Here is a 22,149-nt window from a genome sequence, read left to right as displayed (position 1 = left end):
CCTGTCTCACCGCTCACTAGTGTGAATCCTGTCTCACTGATCACTGGTGTGAATCCTGAATCATTGCTCACTAGCATGAATCCTGTCTCACCGCTCACTAGTGTGAATCCTGTCTCACCGATCACTAGTGAGGATCCTGTCTGACTGCTCAATAGTGTGAATCCTGTCTCATCCCTCTCTCGTGAGGATCCCTTTTCACTACCCAATACTTGGCTAGAGAACAGGATTTTTAGCTCTTGACAATGGGAATGCTAAGCGGTTAGACAGGATCCTCACTATTGAGCAGTGAGACAGGATCCTCACTAGTGAGCTTTTTTCCAACCTTTTTGCCAATGCCCATGTTCATGAGCTGGGAATATATCACCCAATCTATTGGGATTTTTTTGCCATATTGCTCATAGAAGCATCCACAATATTTAACTCTTAGAGCTTGGTGAGTTGGCTACCTGTATTCTGATACCTGGAGATTCCGCTGAGTGTGGGCACCATACGATGTGCTGATGAACCAGCCAGACTGGCTGATGAAAGCAAGTGGATTCCTACAGCATTTCTCCAGTGTAAGTGAGCCTACAGTCCCAGTTTAACAGGTCAAAAACACATTAGGTCTTGTTGATTTTCCATTAGTTTGATTTCCAGAATACAAACAATTGCTTTCATGAACAGCTTTTTAATGTTTAAAGCTTCCCGAGACCGTTCGCAGCCCTCTGAATGCAAGAAACATCCCTTGTGCCCTGTGTAACTGGAAAACAATGATGCAAGACACTGCATTTGCTTTATTCACATTGTAGCGTAATGAACCTGCTTATTATGTGTCCATTCCCATGCCAAATGCAATTTCTAAAATAGATCAAGAGCTGGCATGATTTGAATCTTGCCCAACCTACTCACTTAAACTCACTAACGTGAAACCTAGGCTGTTTCTAGAAATCTCAAAGCATTGTCCCCAACCTGCCTCCCTGTCCCCAAACTGCCTCCCTGTCCCCAACCTGCCTCCCTGTCCCCAAACTGCCTACCTCATGAACCTGGTGTGTGTTGTGCAATAGTTCATGGGCAGTAGGGGCAACATGAACATGCATTTGTGATCCAAGCAAACCATCTACAGTGAGTACCTAACGAGGGAAAGGTCCATGTCTGTTGCAATTAAATGAAGGCACAGGGAGAACACTAACAGAGAAGACCCAGTACTTTCTGTTGTGGGTAAGTTGACCAAACCTGCTCCTTGATGAAAACATTTGAAAGTACTAAAATGCACTATGTCACTACCCAGGATATGCTAAGGGAGGTCTTTTGGAACAGTGAAACTGTCCCTACATCTGATCCTGAAGCTCTGGGTTCAAATCCCACTCCCTAAGACATGAAGACAATGAGCGTATGTTCATAGGGTGGCCAGAAAAAGGTGGATTATATAGTTGTAAATCCATTCAATGCATCTCTGGGAGGCTGCAAGACCGGGGGCTTCTCCTGGTCAGCATAAACTGTGTGGTAACCCCAATGCAACACACTTGAAATGATGCAATGCGCTACCATGGGCTGTTCTCTGTGATGAAAGCATTCTCCACTCTTCGAAGGTCCACCAATCATCATCCCGAGATGCTAAGCAACAACATGGGTGTCGACAACAGTATCTATGATTTGTAGGGCCCATGATTGAAACAGCATTGAGTTCATCAGCCACATCACCTTTCTTAGTACCTGCCTACATAACCAGATCATCCCCAATTGACTACAGTCCACATTCAGGCCTTCCCAATTTGGCCCCAACCGTGACAATGTCTACATTCATAGCACTGAGATCCTTCAGAAGCGTTTCTCCCTGCGACTCCTGAAACACACACTTGCAGCAATGCGCCGGCATCTCCAGGCACTACAATCAAGCCTACCCCAGCTCAGAGCCTCCCTCTCCCAGACCTGCAAAGGACCTCTCCTGTTTTTTATTCTTCGTAGAATCCACAACCTGAACTCACAATTCTACTCAGATTTATTGGACACTAAAAACCGTAAGTACAGTAAACTTACTGGTGCCTGCCACCCAAAACGGGCCTACTCCACCTCCCAAATCCCCAACCCTACCCAGGACCTTCCCCACAATGTGCCCGCCGCCATTGGCCATGAGGCCACTGTCGGAGAACCCACAGATGACGTCACATCCGACACCGCCGGGTTCCCCACTTCCGGGACAGCGAACGCCATCGCTGCTGATGCCGCTGCCTCCATTTCCGAGACCAACACCACAGACACTGAAGACGCGCCTACCGTCACCGCTGCTGCTGCCGCCTACCCCGCTTCGCCCACCACCGACACCGCTCCGCCCATCACCGACGCGGACGCAACTCCGTCCACTGCCGACGCCGACGCAGACGCAACCCCGCCCACCACTGACGCCGACGCAACCCCGCCCACAGCCGACGCCGACATTGCTCCTCCCACAGCCTCCACAGCCAGCAGCTCCAGAGGAGAGAGCAACACTCAGTGCTGCCGAGTCTTCACCATCTCCCCCCAGACCTCCCCCTTACTGAGGACGAACGGGCAGTCCTCAGTAAAGGGCTCACCTTTGTCCCCCTCCACCCACACATCAACGACTACCAGTCACGTTTGGACATTGAGCAGTTTTTCCGCCGCCTCGGCCTCTGAGCTTACTTCTTCAACCGTGAACCTAACCCTCCCTCGACTGACCCCTTCTCCCGCCTCCAACACACCCCCTCCTCCTGGACACCACCCCAAGGCCTCCTACCCTCCCTCGACCTCTTCATCTCCAACTGCCTCAACCTCTCCACCCCTCTCACCCACTCCAACGTCTCCCCCGCAGAACGTGCAGCCCTCCACTCCCTCCGCTCCAATCCCAACCTCACCATAAAACTCGCGGACAAGGGAGGCGCAGTAGTAGTATGGCGCACTGACCTCTACATCACCGAGGCCAGACGCCAACTCTCCGACACCTCCTCCTACCGCCCCCTTGATCATGATCCCACCCCCAACCACCAAACCATCATCTCCCAACCATCCACAACCTCATCACCTCAGGTGACCTCCCACCCACGCCTCCAACCTCATCGTTCCCCAACCCCGCACCGCCCGCTTCTATCTCCTTCCCAAAATCCACAAACCTGAATGCCCTGGCCAACCCATTGTCTCCGCCTGCTCCTGCCCCACCGAACTTATCTCCAACTATCTGGACTCCATTTTCTCCTCCTTGGTCCAGGAACTCCCTACCTACGTCCGAGACACCACCCACGTCCTCCACCTCCTCCAGAACTTCCAATTCCCCAGTCCCCAACACCTCATCTTTACCATGGACGTCCAGTGCCTATACACCTGCATTCCCCATACAGATTGCCTAAAGGCACTCCGCTTCTTCCTGTCCCGCAGGCCCAACCAGTCCCCCTCCACTGACACCCTCATCCGCTTAGCCGAACTCGTCCTCACACTCAACAACTTCTCTTTCAATTCCTCCCACTTCCTACAAACAAAGGGGGTGGCCATGGGTACCCGCATGGGCCCAAGCTATGCCTGCCTCTTTGTAGGTTACGTGGAACAATCCCTCTTCTGTACCTACACTGGCCCGAAACCCCACCTCTTCCTCCGTTACATTAATGACTGTATCGGCGCCGCCTCGTGCTCCCACGAGGAGCTCGATCAGTTCATCCACTTCACCAACACTTTCCACCCCAACCTTAAGTTCACCTGGACCATCTCTAATACCTTTCTCACCTTCCTTTCTGGACCTCTCTGTCTCCATCTCGGGCAACCACCTAGAAACCGATATCCATTTCAAGCCCACCGACTCCCACAGCTACCTAGAATACACCTTCTCCCACCCACCTTCCTGCAAAAATACCATCCCCTATTCCCAATTCCTTCGCCTCCGCCGCATCTGCTCCGAGGATGAGGCATTCCACTCCCGTACATCTCAGATGTCCTCGTTTTTCAAGGACTGCAACTTCCCCCCATCAGTGGTCGAGAACACCCTCCACCATGTCTCCCACATTTCCCGCAACTCATCCCTCACACCCCGTCCCCGCAATAACAACCAAAAAAGAATCCCCCTCGTCCTCATGTACCACCCCACCAACCTCCAGATCCAACGCATCATCCTCCGACTTCCGCCATCTGTAATCCGACCCCACCACCAAAGACATTTTTCCCTCCCCACCCTTATCTGCTTTCCGGAGGGACCACTCTCTCCGTGACTCCCTTGTCTGCTCCACACTCCCCTCCAGCCCCACCACACCCGGCACTTTTCCCTGCAACCGCAGGAAGTGCTACACCTGCCCCCACACCTCCTCCCTCACCCCCATCCCAGGCCCCAAGAAGACTTTCCACATCAAGCAGATGTTCACCTGCACATCTGCTAATGTGGTATCCTGCATCCGCTGTACCCATTGTGGCCTCCTCTACATTGGGGAAACCAAGCGGAGGCTTGGGGACCGCTTTGCAGAACACCTACGCTCGGTTCGCAATAAACAACTGCACCTCCCAGTCGCGAACCATTTCAACTCCCGCTCCCATTCCTCAGTCGACATGTCCTTCCTGGGCCTCCTGCAGTGCCACAACGATGCCACCCGAAGGTTGCAGGAACAGCAACTCATATTCCACTTGGGAACCCTGCAGCCTAATGGTATCAATGTGGACTTCACAAGCTTGTGAAATCTCGCCTCCCCCTACTGCATCCCAAAACCAGCCCAGCTCGTCCCCGCCTCCCTAAACTGTTCTTCCTCCCACCTATCCCCTCCTCCCACCCCAAGCCCCACCCCCATCTCCTACCTACTAACCTCATCCCGCCCCCTTGACCTGTCCGTCCTCCCTGGACTGACCTATCTCCTCCCTAACTCCCCACCTACACTCACCTTTACTGGCTGCATCCCCGCCTCTTTGACCTGTCTGTTTCCTCTCCACCTATTTCCTCCTCTATCCATCTTCTAACCACCTCCCCCTGTCTCCCTATTTATTTCAGAACCGCCTTCCCCTCTCCCATTTCTGATGAAGGGTCTAGGCCCGAAACGTCAGCCTTCCTGCTCCTCTGATGCCGCTTGGCCTGCTGTGTTCATCCAGCCCTGCACCTTGTTCTCTCTTGAGTTCATGTTATTGTGAGTGGATTCCACTAGTTAAGTGCTCACAAGCCCTTGTCTGCTTGACTCATAATGGTTGTCAGTAGCTCATATTTCTGGGACAAATACCATCTATGCCTGGCGATTTATTTGTCCTGCGGCCTTTATCTTGTCTAGGACTTCTATGTAAATTATATTAAAATCATAAATTTTGTTTCAGTTATCCCTGATTGGGAAGGAAACGTTGCTCGGTGAATTCAAAATATTTACTTTTGTGCTTATCCTCAGTTTTGAGCCAAGTTTTCATTGGTGTGGAGTTTGCACATTCTCCCTGTGTCTGCATGGGTTTCCTCTGGGTGCTCCAGTTTCCTCCCTCAGTCCAAAGATGTGCAGGCTTGGTGGATTGGCCGTGCTAAAATGCTCATAGTGTTCAGGGATGTGTAGCTTAGGTGGGTTATAGGGGGAGGGGTCTGGGTGGGATGCTCCAAGGGTCGGTGTGGACTTGTTGGGCCGAAGGGCCTGTTTCCACACTGTAGGGATTCTTTGATTCTATGATGATTCTATGATTGGTTCTCTGCTCCTGATAGCTGCAGCCTTGTAAGGATTCTTTCCTGTTATGATTTGCCGGTGTGTTTAAATGGCTAAGTGGGAAGAATCCAATCAAGACTTAACCTGATTGGTTAAGTGGACAGTCAATCACATTATTTTACTGTTAGTTTGCGAGGGCACAAGAACATAGAGATGTGAAAGACAGAATTGTAAAATAGAAGTCAATAAAAGCCAAATGATGATGTATTGTGATTTATATCTATTTGACTGCTTGGGCGATCTGAGCAATCTGCGAGCTAAGGGAACAATTACCCAGACCCCCACAAACACGCTGCAGATTTAAATAGAGAATTCAGGGTAAAGTTTAGTTATTTTAGGTTCTACAGCCCCATTTTGTATCTCTTGGAGAAAAAGGAAAAAAAAATGTACAATTGAAAAACTTTCGGAACCATCAAATATAATTAATTTCATTAAAAGTATCTCTGTAAAACTCAAAAACAAAAGCTAATTAAGTAGTATAAGTCTAATTAAATGTGTGGCATAGACTTATAAGAATCAGGAAATTGTTTTGTTTCTAAATTTATGCAACATATTTTTGAGTTGCATTTGGTTTCTGTAACAATAGCTTTATCTTAAACTTAAACAAGCTAATAAAATGCGTCACCCATTTCTGAATTCAGCGGATGCAGGAGATGTAAGGATCAGCTTGTTTGCAGACAGTGCATTGTATTTTGTTTGCTTCATGCTCTATTTTCTCTCTTACAAGGAATTACTTTGCAACCTCCAATTACGAAAGCAACTAGGACAGGATGAGCAATAAAGGGAACAAATAACACCTCCAGGAGTGATTACCATTTTCAATGTGAAATGGTACATAAGGCCCCATCAGAATAAATGGGAGAAAAAATATGATCTGTTGAGCTGTGTTTAATAAACTCAAAAAGAGCTTGGTGGCTGGAACTTCTCAGTTCATTTAATAAAAACAGATAAAACGATATCAAAGTTGAAGTCCATTAACCATTGCCTAACAGGCAATAAAAGCCTGCAAATCATTATACAGAAATCTAATTGCAATTTATCTCCATGTTCATTTGCTCTATCCTTTGTGCAGCATCTAATATAAATGCATTTTGATGACAAACCTATTTGAAACACTTTGGCCCTCAGACGAGTTCCTCCTAACTATGTTCACAATCAGCAGACAACAGGTTACTTGGGAAGTGTAATCCCAACTTTATTTGTCTTTAATAACCACGTACTTATTGACCCAGCTGTCTCTGTCTGAAAAGGACAAGCACGATGGAAAAAAATATTAACGTGGAATGAAAATATCAACCGAGGGCTGATTTTTCTGGGTCTGTCTGAGATTTTTGGAAGAGCAGAGAGGAACGGAGCAAATATTCAGTTTCCCAATAATAGGTTAAAGCTTATGATTTAGTTTTCAGAACTTTTCAAGCAAGTGGGATTTTGCACTCATTAACATTTCATAATACTCATTAAGACTCCAACCCATTGCAATTATGTTTATTCGCACAATCTTGTTAACCAAAACTGGAGAAACCCTGTGTTCACAAGCCCAACTATATATCTGAAGTATGTAAATTGCAGCGTAGGCACCTTCTACCAAACTCCAGTGAATACAAACTTACTCATAGACAGCTCCTTCATAACAATTGGATCTGATTACACCAATATCGTGAGTACAGTCTCAATCTATGGGTAGGAATCAGAAAGCTTCACGATCAGATCTGCAGTCAGGCAGGGCTACCCACTGTCAGCTACCTTGTTTGTATATTATATACAGCCTTTTGCCAAGATCATCAGCAACAATATGAGTTTGAGAGAGATGACTATCGCAGGCAGAGGAGGCCTGCAGGTCAAAGCCTCCCTGTACATGGATGACGTTGCCATTTTCTGCTTGGATCCACTGTCAGTGTGCAGACTCATGAGCATCTGCAACCAGTTCAAACTGGCCTCCGCAGCCAAAATAAGTAGAGGCAAGAGCGAGGCCATGTTCTTTGGGAACTGGGCTGACCAATCAATCCTTTGTCCTCTTATACGTCAGGGCAGATTACCTGAAGGTGCAGGGAATATGGTTCGGAGGGGCCGGGGCATGTGCAAAATTTTGAGAGGATTGCATCACCAAAGTGAGGCAGAAACTGGGCAAATGGCAGCACTGCTCCCTCTCCATTGTGGGTTAAAAACCTGGTCATAAGACGCGAGGTATTCTCAGTGTTGGTGTGTGTGGTGCGGGTCTGGCCCATTCCCCAAACCTGTGACGTTGCAGTCACCGGAACCATTTTCCACTTCATCAGGAGGTCAAAGATGAACGGGGTCCACGGGCACCATTACAAAGCTCTGGATAAGGGGGAGAAAGGCATACTCAATACCGCCCTTATCCTGATGGCCACCTTTGTGTGTGACTGCCTCAAAATGAGTTTTGGTTAACAAGGTTGTGCGAATAAACATGATTGCAATGGGTTGGAGTCTTAATGAGTATTATGAAATGTTAATGAGTGCAAAATCTCACTTGCTTGAAAAGTTCTGAAAACTAAATCATAAGCTTTAACCTATTATTGGGAAACTGAATATTTGCTCCGTTCCTCTCTGCTCTTCCAAAAATCTCAGACAGACCCAGAAAAATCAGCCCTCGGTTGATATTTTCATTCCACTTTAATATTTTTTTCCATCGTGCTTGTCCTTTTCAGACAGAGACAGCTGGGTCAATAAGTACGTGGTTATTAAAGACAAATAAAGTTGGGATTACACTTCCCAAGTAACCTGTTGTCTGCTGATTGTGAACATAGTTAGGAGGAACTCGTCTGAGGGCCAAAGTGTTTCAAATAGGTTTGTCATCAAAATGCATTTATATTAGATGCTGCACAAAGGATAGAGCAAATGAACATGGAGATAAATTGCAATTAGATTTCTGTATAATGATTTGCAGGCTTTTATTGTTGTTCCCAAAGGTGGGTGATTTCTGATGTAACTGCTTCCTGTAATCAGTTGCCTGTTAGGCAATGGTCCAAGTACTGAGGTTCTACCTATTCCTGGTATTGTGAAGCATGGGTCTGGCCTTGGCGACACAGAATACTCCAAGAAGTTGGACCTGTCCATACACATCTGCCTCGTAGAAAAATTTGCAAAGAAAATTACCTTTGACCATAAGTCCATCAGGAAGTGGTCAGCACATAGGAGAGGGTTGATCCTATCACGTGGTGCCCTAGGCAGACTGCCAAAGTCATTTGACAGAATGCCTCACAGCTAGAACTTTCCAGCAAGCACCAAGATGTAGCTTGGCTGGTGGTGAGAAGCCTACTGCCCCCAGATCCTTCACATATGCCCAGGCTCTCTCTGCCATCGCACGCTGCCCTCGAAGTCGCTGTGGTAGAGACTGTCGCACATCTCCTGCTGGAATGTGCCTTTGCAAAGAAGGCCTGCAGAGCGATGTAGTGCTTTTTGTCGAGGTTCATCCTGAGCAGCTTTGTGACGTGGGACTCTGTGCTCTACGGTCTGTTCCACATTGAGGCAAACATCAACTGCGCCTGGAGGATCATCAACTCTATGAAAGACACACTTCAATCTGCCTGAAATTTATTGGTCTTCCAGTGCAAAGATTGGACCTTGATTGAGTGTTGCTAACTGGCATATTCCAAGGTCTAGGACTACATGCTGAGGGATGCACTAAAGCTTGTGGGCAGCTGCCACCAAAATGCAGTGGGGAAAGACCACTGTATAAGGCCTTTCTACCAAAGTATAGTGAGGATTTTGTTACCAGACCCTCTCAAATGTAAATAATATCTCAATGCATGTAGAAGGTGGCCTGCATGAGCAAGAAGTGCCTTTGGTTTTGCAACTTCAGGGATGGTCAAATTCCAATGTTTGTTTTTCTTGATTGGCAAAAGCTGGGAAGAACTGCTTTAGTACCTGTGAATGTAGATGAAGACTTTTCAAGAATAATGTACATTTTTGCCTTAAAACAAAATCGGCATTTCTTAAAGCAAATGCTGATATGCTGTAAGGGTTGAAGCCTGTCTGGGCCAACAAACCTGCTCAAGTGAGACAGGCACCCTGGCTGAAGCTAGCGAGCCTGACTGCGGCTGCATTCAAAAAGGCGTTCAACTCAAAAAAACCATCTTTGTTGCTTGGGTCCATGTACCTTGCAAGTTTTTAGTGAGAAGCTTTCAAGTATGTGTTCTCCAAGTGGTGATAAAAGGTCAATATCCTTACTTTGCATGAGCTGCTAAGTGTTGTGGCTCCTTTTATGTTGAAGTGTAAAACGCTGCCAAGTATGCAAGAGGCCGTACCAATTTGCAGCCAGTAATGCTACACTGGTTGCCGCAATGAAATGACAGACTTTGCTTGTACATGAGGCCTTTGATGGGGATGGCTGTCACCTGACCTTTTATATGACAATTGTCTGCAGTGCAAACATACAATGCTAACTTATACTTGTAGGGGTATGGCGTATTCCTTATATACCCCTGCAGAGCACAGCAGATCATTCATCCACTTGCAGCCAAGTTCCCTTAAGCTGCCCATGGGTGATCTCTTCCCTCATTGCCTTTATATCAGTTGGAATGGTGTCTTTTTGCTGTCCATAGGAAAAATAATTTTCTCCCTCACCTGGAGAACCTTTAGGAGAACTTTCTGCCTGGTCTCTGACATCTCCAGATGTGGGTGTGGGTGATGACCAAAGGCTGAATGATGTTCCTGGTTTGCCGAGAGGGAAGTGTTGTCTGGGGACCTTTTTAAATATGGTGCTGGAGGACAAAAGTCCTGGCAGGGGGCAGAACTCGCTGCACATCAAATTGGCAATATTACCCCAGGATACATACATAATGAGCTGAGAAAAGTGTAGATACCCAGGAAAGTGTAACCCATCCCCAAGCAGAAGTCCCTTGAAATGTTGAGAATGTGCTATCAACTGAACAACAAAGAATTTAAGAGAAAGATTTGCATCTCATTATAATCCCACACCAGACCAACAAGTTTATGCAATGGTCTGTCTAGGAGGAAATAGCTTTGTTATTAATTAAGTGTTTGATCCCAGATACTTACTAAGAGAATGAAGCCACAAGATTCTGAGGTTTTGAACAAACAGCAATAAACTTTTACCATATAAAGTTAGAACAATGATATGATCTACTATAAATAATTGAAACGTATATTCTAACATCCAGGATTAACCTGAGGTAAATATGGCTATCAGACGAACAGTAGTTGAAGACCCCCTCAGAACATATCAAATGGTAAATGGCATCAAGACAAATCCCACAGATTTCTCACTCATCTCTTAGACACTTGTGATACAGTGAGTCATCAAATTTCATTAAGACTTTATGAGGAATTTCAACAGTTTTCTTTCAAGACCTAGCTTCAGAATGCCTTCAAAGGTCACATCATCAAGGTCTGGCTCACCAATGCTCAATTCTGATACTTTACCATCCTTTCCTGGAATTACAATCCCCTGGATTTTTGAAACTACAGTCCAGTGCTTTCATGTTGGCACAATTCCAACTATTTTTCAGCCAGCTCGTATCACCAGGTATGTGCTGTCCAGATGTTTCTCCAAATTCTCAGGTTTCTTGGTTACACCAAGCAAATACTTTTTGCAGTCTTCCTTCACCCTTGCTTTCAACTGCATTAAAGTATTAAGAACACATGATGTCTCCTGCGCCCCCAGAATTCCAAGTGCTTTATCTGAGCCCTAAGTCCAACAGTCACTTGTACCACCTGGCTTCCAGAACTTAACCTGAGACCCAACAGCTCAGATCCTGCTTCAGCATTACCCAACTGTCTGAAGGTATCAATATTCTTTTTTGACTGCATTCTTCCAGCTGCCTGCAATGGAATGCTCAGTAAGTCTTAAACCGTTCTGAGTCCATGATTGAAAACCTTCCTCCATGCCCCATTTTCTTACTGCCAGGTAAGTGAGTAATCCAATATTCAAATATAACAACACTTTGGAACGTTCTGTATCCTAAATGTTATAATTCACAGGTTACTGCCTCCTACATATATCACATGGATAGAACAGAAAAAGCAACGCATTCAAATAAAATACCATATTTACAACCAAAAGGGATCTCAGAGTACCTTACAGCAAATAGAGTGTTTTGGTATCGTAGTCATTGTTGTAATGTAAGAATCATGTTAGCCAAATTGCTCCAGACAATATTCAGCAGATATTATTATAAACATGAAAGAATAACTCAGAGTAGACATGTTACAAGGTAAATATTGGCCAGGAAATCATGGAGATGGCCACAGAAATCCTTTAATATCGTGCTATGGAATGCTTTATATTATTATATTATTTATTCATGGGACCTGGATGTCACTACTGGGCAACATTATTGACAATCTTAAATGCTGTTGAGAAGCTGCCTTCTTGAACCACTGCAATCCATGTGCTGTTGCTGAACCTACAATGCTCTTAGGAAGGAAGGGTCAGAAGTTTGGTGCAACCGTGAAAGAAAAGTGATATCATTCCAAGTCAGGTAGGAGGGGAACTTGTGTTCCTTTGCACCTGATGCCCTTGTCCTTCTCAGTGGTGGATGTCATGGGTTTAAAAGATGCTGACTGAGGAACCTAGGTGAGTTGATGCAATGTGTCCTTAAAATGGTCCACAGTACCACTGTGCATTGGTAGTGGACGGATTGAAGTGTTAGATGTAGTGCTAATCAAGTGGGCTGCTTTGTTAAGGTTGGTATCAAGTTTCTTTTGCTTTGTTGGAGCTGTATTCATTCAGGAAAGTTGTGGGTACACCATCACACTCCTGACCTTTGCTTTTTAGATGGTAGATGTCCTTTGAAGAGTTAGGAAATGAGTTATTCATCACAGAATTTCTAGCCTTTGACTTGTTCTTACAGCCATAGTATTCATATGGCTGCTCCACTGTTGTACCTTGCATTTCTGTGTTCAATATGGAGTTACGATTCATCAGCCAAAAGGAGGTAGTAATCAGCAAAAGGTTTTCTTGTCCATCTTTGATCCGTAGCCAAGGAGTCTCAGGGTGCAAAGTCAATGTTGAGGACTCCCAGGATTACTCCATCCAGACTGTAATGTCTGGGACATTGTCTCTAAGGTATAATGCTGTAAATATGACAATGACATGCTCTTGATTGACTAATATCTGGGACAACTCTTCTTTTTGGGAGCTGTGCTCTGGCAAAAGCCCCCAGCTATTAGTTAGGAGAACGCTATGAGGTCCACTTGGCTGACCTTGTTACAATCACTACAGGTTGACAAATGTCTGGAATTAATTTGTTGTGGTTATATACAATTGATTAGCTAACTGGACGAGTTAACGGTCAACCACATTGCTGTGGCTTTGCATGCACATATAGGTCAGACCAGGAGAGGAAGGCAGATCACCCTTTCTTAAAATAGTGAAACAGTTGAGTTTTTACAACAACTGTTGATGATCTCATGGTCACCGGTAGAGTGACAAATTGTTAAATTCCAAGTTTACAAATAAACTTAAATACTACCAACTACTGTCATGGAATTTGAACTCATGTCCCTCAGAGAATTATCCTGGATCTCTGTACCACTAGTTCTAGTGGCTATGTCACTATGCCACAACCTTCTCATTATGTGACATGTATTTAAGACAGTAGACAGGGCTTCATTGTAATGTTATGTCCCAAAGACAGTATTCTTTCAATATAACACTGGAATGTCAGCTTATACTTTGTGCCTAATTCTCAAGACATAAGTGCTGTCACAGAGGCGATGGTCCAGTGGTATTATCGTTGGACTGTTAATCCAGAGAATGTTCTGGCGATGCAGGTTCAAATCCTGCCACGACAGATGGTGGAATTTGAATTCAATAAATATCTGAAATTAAGAATCTAATGATAACTGTGAATCCATTGTCAACTGTTTGAAAAAATTATCTGGTTCACTACTGCCCTTTAGGGAAGGAAACTGCCATCCTTACCTGGTCTGGCCTGCATGTGACTCCTGACCCACAGCAATGTGGTTGACTCTTAACTGCCCTCTGGGCAATTAGGGATGGGTAATAAATGCTGCCTAGCCAGCGATGCCCTCATCCTGTGAATGAATAAAGAGGAAAAAAATGACCTATCTGGTCTGTAGCCAAGTGACTAGACAAACACACTGGAGGGATGAATTAATGGTGCAAGTTGCAAGCTGCAGAAAAGGCCAGCCCAAAGATTACCTGGTACTAGTGTTTGGTCTTCACCTCAATATTTTGGGTGAGATAACAGTGTTTTGTCATTACAGCACCCCTGCAGTTTTGAGGCACTGTTCTTTTAGCAGCAGCACTAGGGTAACTCCAGGTAGTGGTAGGAGAAAATAGTAAAGAGGAAGCTAAGTGTAGGCCTGCACTGATGATAGGGAGTAAACGGTAGGGCTGTGGTCAGTGGTGGGGAGAACTGCTGCTCCTGTCAGTTGCTCTTTAAGTATTTTATTAAATCGGGGAGGCATCCAATGATTATACTGGGGTTTTCTGGTTAGTTCACACATAAAGCAGCTAAGCAGGACAGCAGCAGGCCTGATATGCTGCTCAGGGTGAACACACTTTTGCAATCAATCTTAAAGCAAGTATTTCCTTTATTCACTTATCCAAGGCAAAGAATGCCTGTCAGTTGCTAAGGCCATCGCTACGATGTTTGAACTAAAATGACATTGGAACTGTTTGCAATGCTGCTCAGAACTTGGAGCATTTTCTCCTAAATTGGCTCTCTGGAACCCTGAACACTGGATGATAAATTCATGCAATGACACCCAATTTTACTCCCACTATGACTGCCTACTGAAATTGGTCCCTGGTTGGTGCAAGTCAATCATTATGCCACTACATAACTTCAGCAATTCAATTGACTGTGCAACGAATAAAACAGCAATGCTCTATAACAGCATCAGTTAGTGGGTGGTGTGATAATAGGACACGATCTGTAGGGGACTCTTGATTAACCTTGATTAAACTCTATCAAATGCAAATTAATCGGAATAATGCATGGGGTATAGCATAGTGTCTGAATTAAGGCAACATTAAGTTATAGTCGGATGAAAAAATAAATATTCTTCACGTAGTAAGACTAATGTCTACTAGGTTATTTTTCTTATTATTTGTTTAAACGTGGCATTGATAAATTCTACAATTGGTCATGATTTTAACTGCACTTTTGAACAGTACAGCTATTTTGAACCTACTGGCCTAGAAATTTGGGAGCATGCACAGTATTCATCATAAATATTTGGATCCACAGAGGCCTGCAAGTTGGGATTTCACTCTTATAACAGTGATGCTGCTGGAAGACACCAGATGATTAAGTGACAGGATGGTCAAGGTTCTAGCTCAGCAGTGGCACAGGTCTGTGGTGGGGAATGTTTGGGTTGTAAGAAGCATAGTGGATAGGCTCGGGGAGAGAGAGAGATGTGGCAGTTCAGGAAGCAGGAAGGGAGGTTGTGCAGTGGAATGCACTTGAGCAGGCTGCAGGATCGGCTCGGAGATTCATACTGCAACCTACCTCCTCATGGGCCACCGGAGAGGTCACCATCCAATCAAGGAGGACAGGCAGGCTGCCAACTAAACCAGAGTTCTGGAGCCTGAGTGGATAAGGTGGGCACTGTGGACCATTGGGGGCACTTCAAGTTCAGTCAGTTATGAATTCCAATTTCAGGGTATCAAGGACCTGATGGTAAACCTCTCTGACTGCAGTGGCGTCCTGGGATCGCTGAAGGAAAGGCCCATGAAGCTGGCTGCTTCCAGACTAGTCAGGGACCCCCTGGCAGTAAAATGCAGATAGCTCTGTTCAATAGCCTCTAACTGCATCTTTAATCATGCGATATATTTGTCTGCCCACCTCCTTGAGACTGTCCATCTCATAGCCCGATCCTGAAAAAAAATCTCTCCTGCAGCACAACTACACCGGGGAGAATTCCCGAATGGGTTCGCGAACACATGAACACCTCCAAATCTGGTGCCCACGATCTCTCTCCACAGATGCTGCTTGAGCCAATGGGTATTTTGAGCATTTTCATTTTTAATTTCTATCCCAGGCAATTCAGCAATGTATAAAGCAACACATTGATTTTTTTTTTTGCTTTTGTTTCGCTGAGAGTTTGCGTATCACAAAAATGACAGGACAATTAAAATTTTGGACAGCAGATCATTAATTGCACTGCAACATGAATGAATCATTTTCTGGTGTGCAGAATTATATGGCGATGCCTTTGAGCATGCCTTGTTAGTGTGGGCATTGTATTACAGAATCATTTAAAGGCAGAAACATTACAGCAAACAGGTGTCATCTCAAAAAGGCTGATCATTAGCAGCATCAGTTGTACTCTATTTTCACAAAGTGCAAATGTAAATATTCATTGGGCATGAGTTGCTCATTCCATTGTGGAGCACAGTTTAGTAATTATTATATCACCCTCATTCAGGCATCATGATAAGATTCATCCGATTAAACAATTAAAATAAAAGAACAGAATGTAAACATGATATAAAGAGTGTTTTCCCAATGCTTTATCTTTGGATATTGAACTCAAAATGAAAATAAAGTGCTGTGTACATTTTCTGAATCCTTAGGCTTTCATTATATTTTTTTGTTGCCTCTATGGAGTCTTTACTGCAATACATGCCTGGTCCTCCTCTATTATTTGTGCATATTTTGAAGTAAAACATAGGCTCAAGCCTGCAGACCACAATCAGCAGCCAATCAGGATGTGTGAGGTCAGCTCATATCTGCAGAGGCAACCCACCCACAGGGGCACTGAATTTTAAGAGCAAACCCCATGGAAAAATGCCATAGAATCCCTAAAGTGCAGGTAGAGGGCATTCAGCCCATCAAGTCCATACTGAGAAGCATCACAACCCCTTCCCATTCTATCCCATAGCCCCACAGCTAACCCAGTCAGCCAGTACAACCATGAACACTATGGCGCAATTTAGCAGATCCAAGCCACCTAACCATACATCTTTGGACTATGGGAAGAAACCTGAGCACCCAGAGGAAACGCACACAAACACAGGGAGAAAGTGCAAACTCCACACAGATACTTACCCAAGGTTGGAATTGAACCCAGGTCCCTGGTAGTGTGATGTGGTAGTGCTAACCACTGAGCTACCATGAAAGCAACAATACAAATGAATATCAATTATAGGAGGATCTGGGCCTTTTAAGAGGATGTTAGTGAAAGGAGCAGGGGTACTTTTGGCTCCACAGGAACCTTTGTTGAAATAATTTATTTCAAAAACCACTAACAGATGGTGCCTGTACAGCAATCCCATATCTCCCGAGCTCAACACGTACAAATCATTGTTATGTCCTATACACCCGAGACACGATCTGCCTCAATTTCAAGTTGGAGATTTTAATGACCTTTGGCTTTCTACTTAATTCATCTCAATTAGACTGTAAAATGAACAAAACATTTTCCCACTCCATCTCATTTTATCTTATTTCTTTTACTACAAAACTCTCCAGTCCTCTGAACAGAAGCTTGCACATTTCCAAACTGTACCCTGATTGTTCGACACTGGTGTGCTTGATCTTGTGTTTTTGCAGATAATTGTCCTGTGATCAGGAAAATTTCTTGTGTTAAGAATAACCAGTAACCCTAAGTCATAAACACAATCTCAAAACACTAAATGCATACAAGAACTGAGTTATAAACTGTCAGGAGCAATTTACAGAGCTATCTAGCAGTTTCTGATACTCTTTTCTTTTAAACATATCAAACTCATGCAGATCTGTTGACAGTTTATTTTAAATTTTTGCATTCCACCCCCGTATTAAATTTTAATTTAGTAACTAATGGTATTACACTATTCAACGGAAACGTTAATGAAATTATAACTTACTAGCTTTTTGTGACTCACCCACTTCTCTCTTGTTACCTGAATTAACCAAACACATCTCCTCTGCCGCCCCTTAGCTAAATATTGCAGTCATTGGCAGGGACTTCACCTCCCAAATGGTGATTACGATTCCCTGATCAGAGATATTGAGTGAAATAACTTCACAGAGGCCAGTGTCCCATCACCAAGTAACCCTATCTTTACACATGAACAGCCCTTGATTTCATTACAATGTCAGGTACCAGAGTGTCAGTATCGCTGACACTTACCGTTTTTATCTGTCAGCCAGGGCTCCCTAATTGCGCCATAATAACAGCCCCAGTCAGGGAACTCATATTCTATGAGATCTACTACATTGTGTGTGTCTTTTACCCCATCAGACCATAAAAAATGGAAACAGGAATAAGCCATTTGAGCCCTCAAGCCTGCTCCGCCATTCAGTAGAGCCAAGGCTGATCCAACATTCCTCACATTTACTTTCCTGCATTTTCCTGGAACTCTTGATACCCCTACTGATCAAGAATCTACTTATCTCAGCCTTAAATATACACAAGAACTCCACCCCCACAGCTGTCTGTGGCAAGCAGTTTCAAGGGCTCACCAGACTCTGAGAGAAGAAATTCCTCCTTATCTCAGTCTTAAATCAGTGCCCCTTAATTCTGAGACTATACCCTCTGGTACTAGACTCACCCATGAGGTGAAACACCCTCTCAGCATTTGCATTGTCAAGTCCTTTAAGAATTCTGTATGTTTCACTGAAATCACCTCATTTATTCTAAACTCCAAGTCCCAACCTGTTTAGCCTTTGCTCATAAGACAATCCCTCCATCCTGGGGAATATCTTAGTGAACCTTCTCTGAGCTGCCTCTAATGAAATAATATTTTTTTTCTTAAATAAGGGGACCAAACCTGCTCACAGTCCTCCAGATGTGGTCTCATCAGCATCTTGCATAGTTGTAGTGAGACTTCCCTACTCTTATATTCCAAATGCCTTGAAATAAGGGCCCTTCTACCATCTACCCCTTTCCCACATTCTGACATTATTGTCTGTCCCAACATTCATTCTTGTCATTATACTTTTCCTCTCCATCCTTCTCACTTCATTTCCCTTCCTCCCTCTTTTTTTCTCATCCCTAAGTCCCTTCTCCTCCTTCCTCCAGAATTGCTCCTGTCCCTTTCTCAACATTGTTCAATTTTTTTACATGTTTGCTTGAGTATTATCTTTACTCTTGACTCTTCATCGGAATCACCATGAGAGCTTGAATAATATAAAATCAAAACTTGTGACTGACTGCTATTGATGTTCCTTTATCTGTGCGCATCCATTTGAAACATTGATCATTTTATATAAGCTATACGACAGAGGTGTGTCAGTGAAATAGGCCTCTGTATTGTTGATCTTGTGATTAGCAGGATCCAGTCAAGTGCACAATGTCAGCAACTATCTTTCTCTACCCTCTATACTGTGGAGGGGAAGGCTGTAGTTTCTTTGGCACTGCCTGACGCAGAATCGAGGTTTGTTCATCCTGAGTCTTCCCGCTCCTCCATTCCTGCAGGTCTCACTTTCCAGTTTTCAGACTCGCTCTTCCCACTTTTGTGAAGCTCAATGCGGGGCCCTCAGACTCACCCCTTGCTGCCAAAAACAGCCCAACTCCCTGGTCACACATTTAAGACAGAGATGATGAGAATTTCCTTCTCTCAGAGGGTAGTGAATCTGTGGAATTCCTCACTGAAGAAGCTGAGTCGTCAAGTATATTGAACGTTGAGTTACTTAGAGTTTTAATCAGTAAGAAGTTCAAGGGTAATAGGGAAGAGGCAGGAGACTGGCGTTGAGGGTTATCAGATCAACTGTGATCTAACTGAATGGCAGAGCGGACTTGATGGGCCGAAAAGCCTGCTTCATTCCTAAGACTTATGGTCTTATAGTCCAATCTGTGGAAGCCTGTGTGCGAATGTGGCTGTAAACAATAGTGCAGTTACTTATCATCTCAATGATTGCGCAATCTGAAACCATGAAGAAACATTTCACTTATAAAAAGTGTAACAACCTGACCACTACAATCATCCAAACAGTTGCATGCACATTGAGGATGTGGTTGAAGCTAGTTGAGAGAGAGTTTGGAGAAATTCTGAGATCAGAATGGAGCAGCATACAGTCAGTGACCAATGACAGGAAGGTAGAGATCATTGGACAGTATCCAAAACAGGATGTGAGCTTACAGTGTAGAGCTGGTCCACAGTGAGTGCAGCGGTGGCTGCAAGATACAGGGGTGAGAAATGACTGTTTCAGAAGTGAGCAGCTGTTATGAGTACAAGTTGTGCAGGTAACAGAAGGAGAGAATAACTTCTGTAGGCTGGAACAGTGCCTAATGAATCATTAAATTGTGTAAGGTCATCATTGCCAAAGCATAGAGTAGCAAAGCAGCAGCTGGTAGTGTGGGCAAAGGGTGGACTGAATGAACCTGGGGCAGTCAAAAACAATGCTGCGGTCTCAGCTGAGTCCAGGACTCGGGGAGACAGCCTGCTGAATTCTCCAGCAGCTGTGAAGATCCTGACATTGGCTCCCATATGGGAAACCCAAACCCACCCATGTTGTTAATGGACCAGGAACACTAATGCTAATGCTTGGGGGAAATTGGTTCCATTGGCACCATAGCAGATAGTGAGGTATAACTCCAATGAAATCAGAAATTAAAAGAAAATCTAGCATAATGACAACAATGTAATCACTTTCAACTGTGGTAAGAGCATTCTGGTTCATTAACACCCTTTAGGAAACAGAACCTGCCATCATTACCTGGCAGAGCTAGGTAATGCAACAGTTAATGGGTCAGATCTGAGTTATGCAGTCCCACCAGTCATGAATGTTGGTGACAGTTAAACTTCCAACAGTCACAATAAATTACCCCCATCCTCAATGATGGGGAAACCCAGCACATCAGTACAAAAGACCAGGCTGAAGTATTTGTATCCATTTTCAATCATTAATACTGAGTGGATGATTCATCTTGGTGTTCTCCAGAGGTCTAAAGTTTCCAATGAATTCCACTCACTTTATTTGATATCAAGAAATGGCTGAAGACATTGGATACTGCAAAGGCTATGAGCCCTGACAACTCTCCTGCAAGAGCACTGGCAACTTGTGCTCCAAAACTTGCCAATCCCCTAGCCGAGCTGTCCCGGAACAGCTCCAACCCTGGCATCTCTCCAACAATGTAAAAAGTTGTCCAAATATGTCCCATGAATAAAAGAAAAGAACAAATCCAACTCAATCAGTCACAGTCCAATCAGTCTGCTCTCCATTATCTGTAGAGTGATGAAAGGGATCATCAAATGGCACTTACAAAGGATCCACCTCTTCACTGACACTCTGTTTGGGTTCCACTAAGTCCACATGACACCCAACCACACCAGCGGGTAGGTGATGTCAAGGTACTATTTAATTGTGTATGGCATCAAGGAACCCCAGCAAAACCATAATCAATGATAATCAGGAGGAAAGCACTCCATTATTGGAGAGACACCTAACAAAAATGAAGATAGCTGTGGTCATTGGAGGTCAGTCATGTTAGTTCCAGAACATCACTGCACGAGCTCCTCAGGGTAATGACCCAGACCCAACTATCTTCAGCTACTTCATCAATGACCTTCTCTCTGTGATAAGGTCAGAGATGGAGATGTTTACTGATGATTGCACCATGTTCGGCACCATTCACAACTCCTCAGATATTGAAACACTTCTTGTCCAAATGCAGCAGGACTTCGACTACATCTAGGCTTCATCTGCTAAGTGACAAGTGATATGTGTGCCACACAAGTCTTTTTTCTCCAAAATTGCAGAAAATAACCAGACAGCCCCTTCTTTGATGTTCAATGGCATTACAATAGCTGAAACCCACACTATCAACATCCTGCGGGTTTAACATTACCTGAAACTTAATTGAACCAACCATATAAATACTGTATACACAACAGCACGTCAGAGGCTAGGAATTCTTAACCCCCAATTCTGACTCAAAATCACTTCTGCCACCCCATTGTCTATCTGCCATCTACAAAATGCAAGTCAGGTGTGCGATGTAATGTAAAGCCCTGATTGGTACTGCTGCCTATGCTTCAACCAGAACTGTAGTGGAGCAGACTATGAGGCTGCTGAAGATGCGGTTTTGCTACTTGGATGGGTTTTGGGGTGAGGGACTTCCCTCCAGCATAGCCCAGACAAGGTGTGCCACATCAGCCTGGTGTTCTGTGCTCTGCACAATTGGTGAAGGCAATGAAGCAGTCTTCCGAGGGGGAGGTTGGCAACATCAAGGAGGAGGAAGCTCTCCTTGTCTATGACAGAGCTCAGGTGTGCTGGGTGCTACAAGCCTGAGCATAGCTGGCTGACACCCAGTTCTAGTCAATGGGATATGGGTGCAGCAGGCCCTCATGGACTATAGAGCAGTCATTGGTTATGACGCCAACATTTGGTGTACGCTGTGGGGGTGAACTGCATCCTCTATTACTTCTGTTTGTATTCATTTTGATATCTGTAAATAAAAATCTCAACCTTCATTGGACAGTGATCAGGTGCTGGTCTGCAGTTGGCAATAAGGTTTACAGAGTTCTAGAAGCTTACAGATGGTGGCTGATGGGATGTAGCCAGAAGAGGCTACCTCTGTCAGATGCCGGTGGAGTAGGAAGCTCCAGCTAAAGCTCGTCCACTCTGTCCGT

The sequence above is a fragment of the Rhincodon typus genome, chromosome 4 (genome assembly GCF_021869965.1).
Source record: "Rhincodon typus isolate 14 chromosome 4, sRhiTyp1.1, whole genome shotgun sequence".
Lineage (NCBI taxonomy): Eukaryota > Metazoa > Chordata > Chondrichthyes > Orectolobiformes > Rhincodontidae > Rhincodon > Rhincodon typus.
This window is presented reverse-complemented; position numbering follows the sequence as displayed.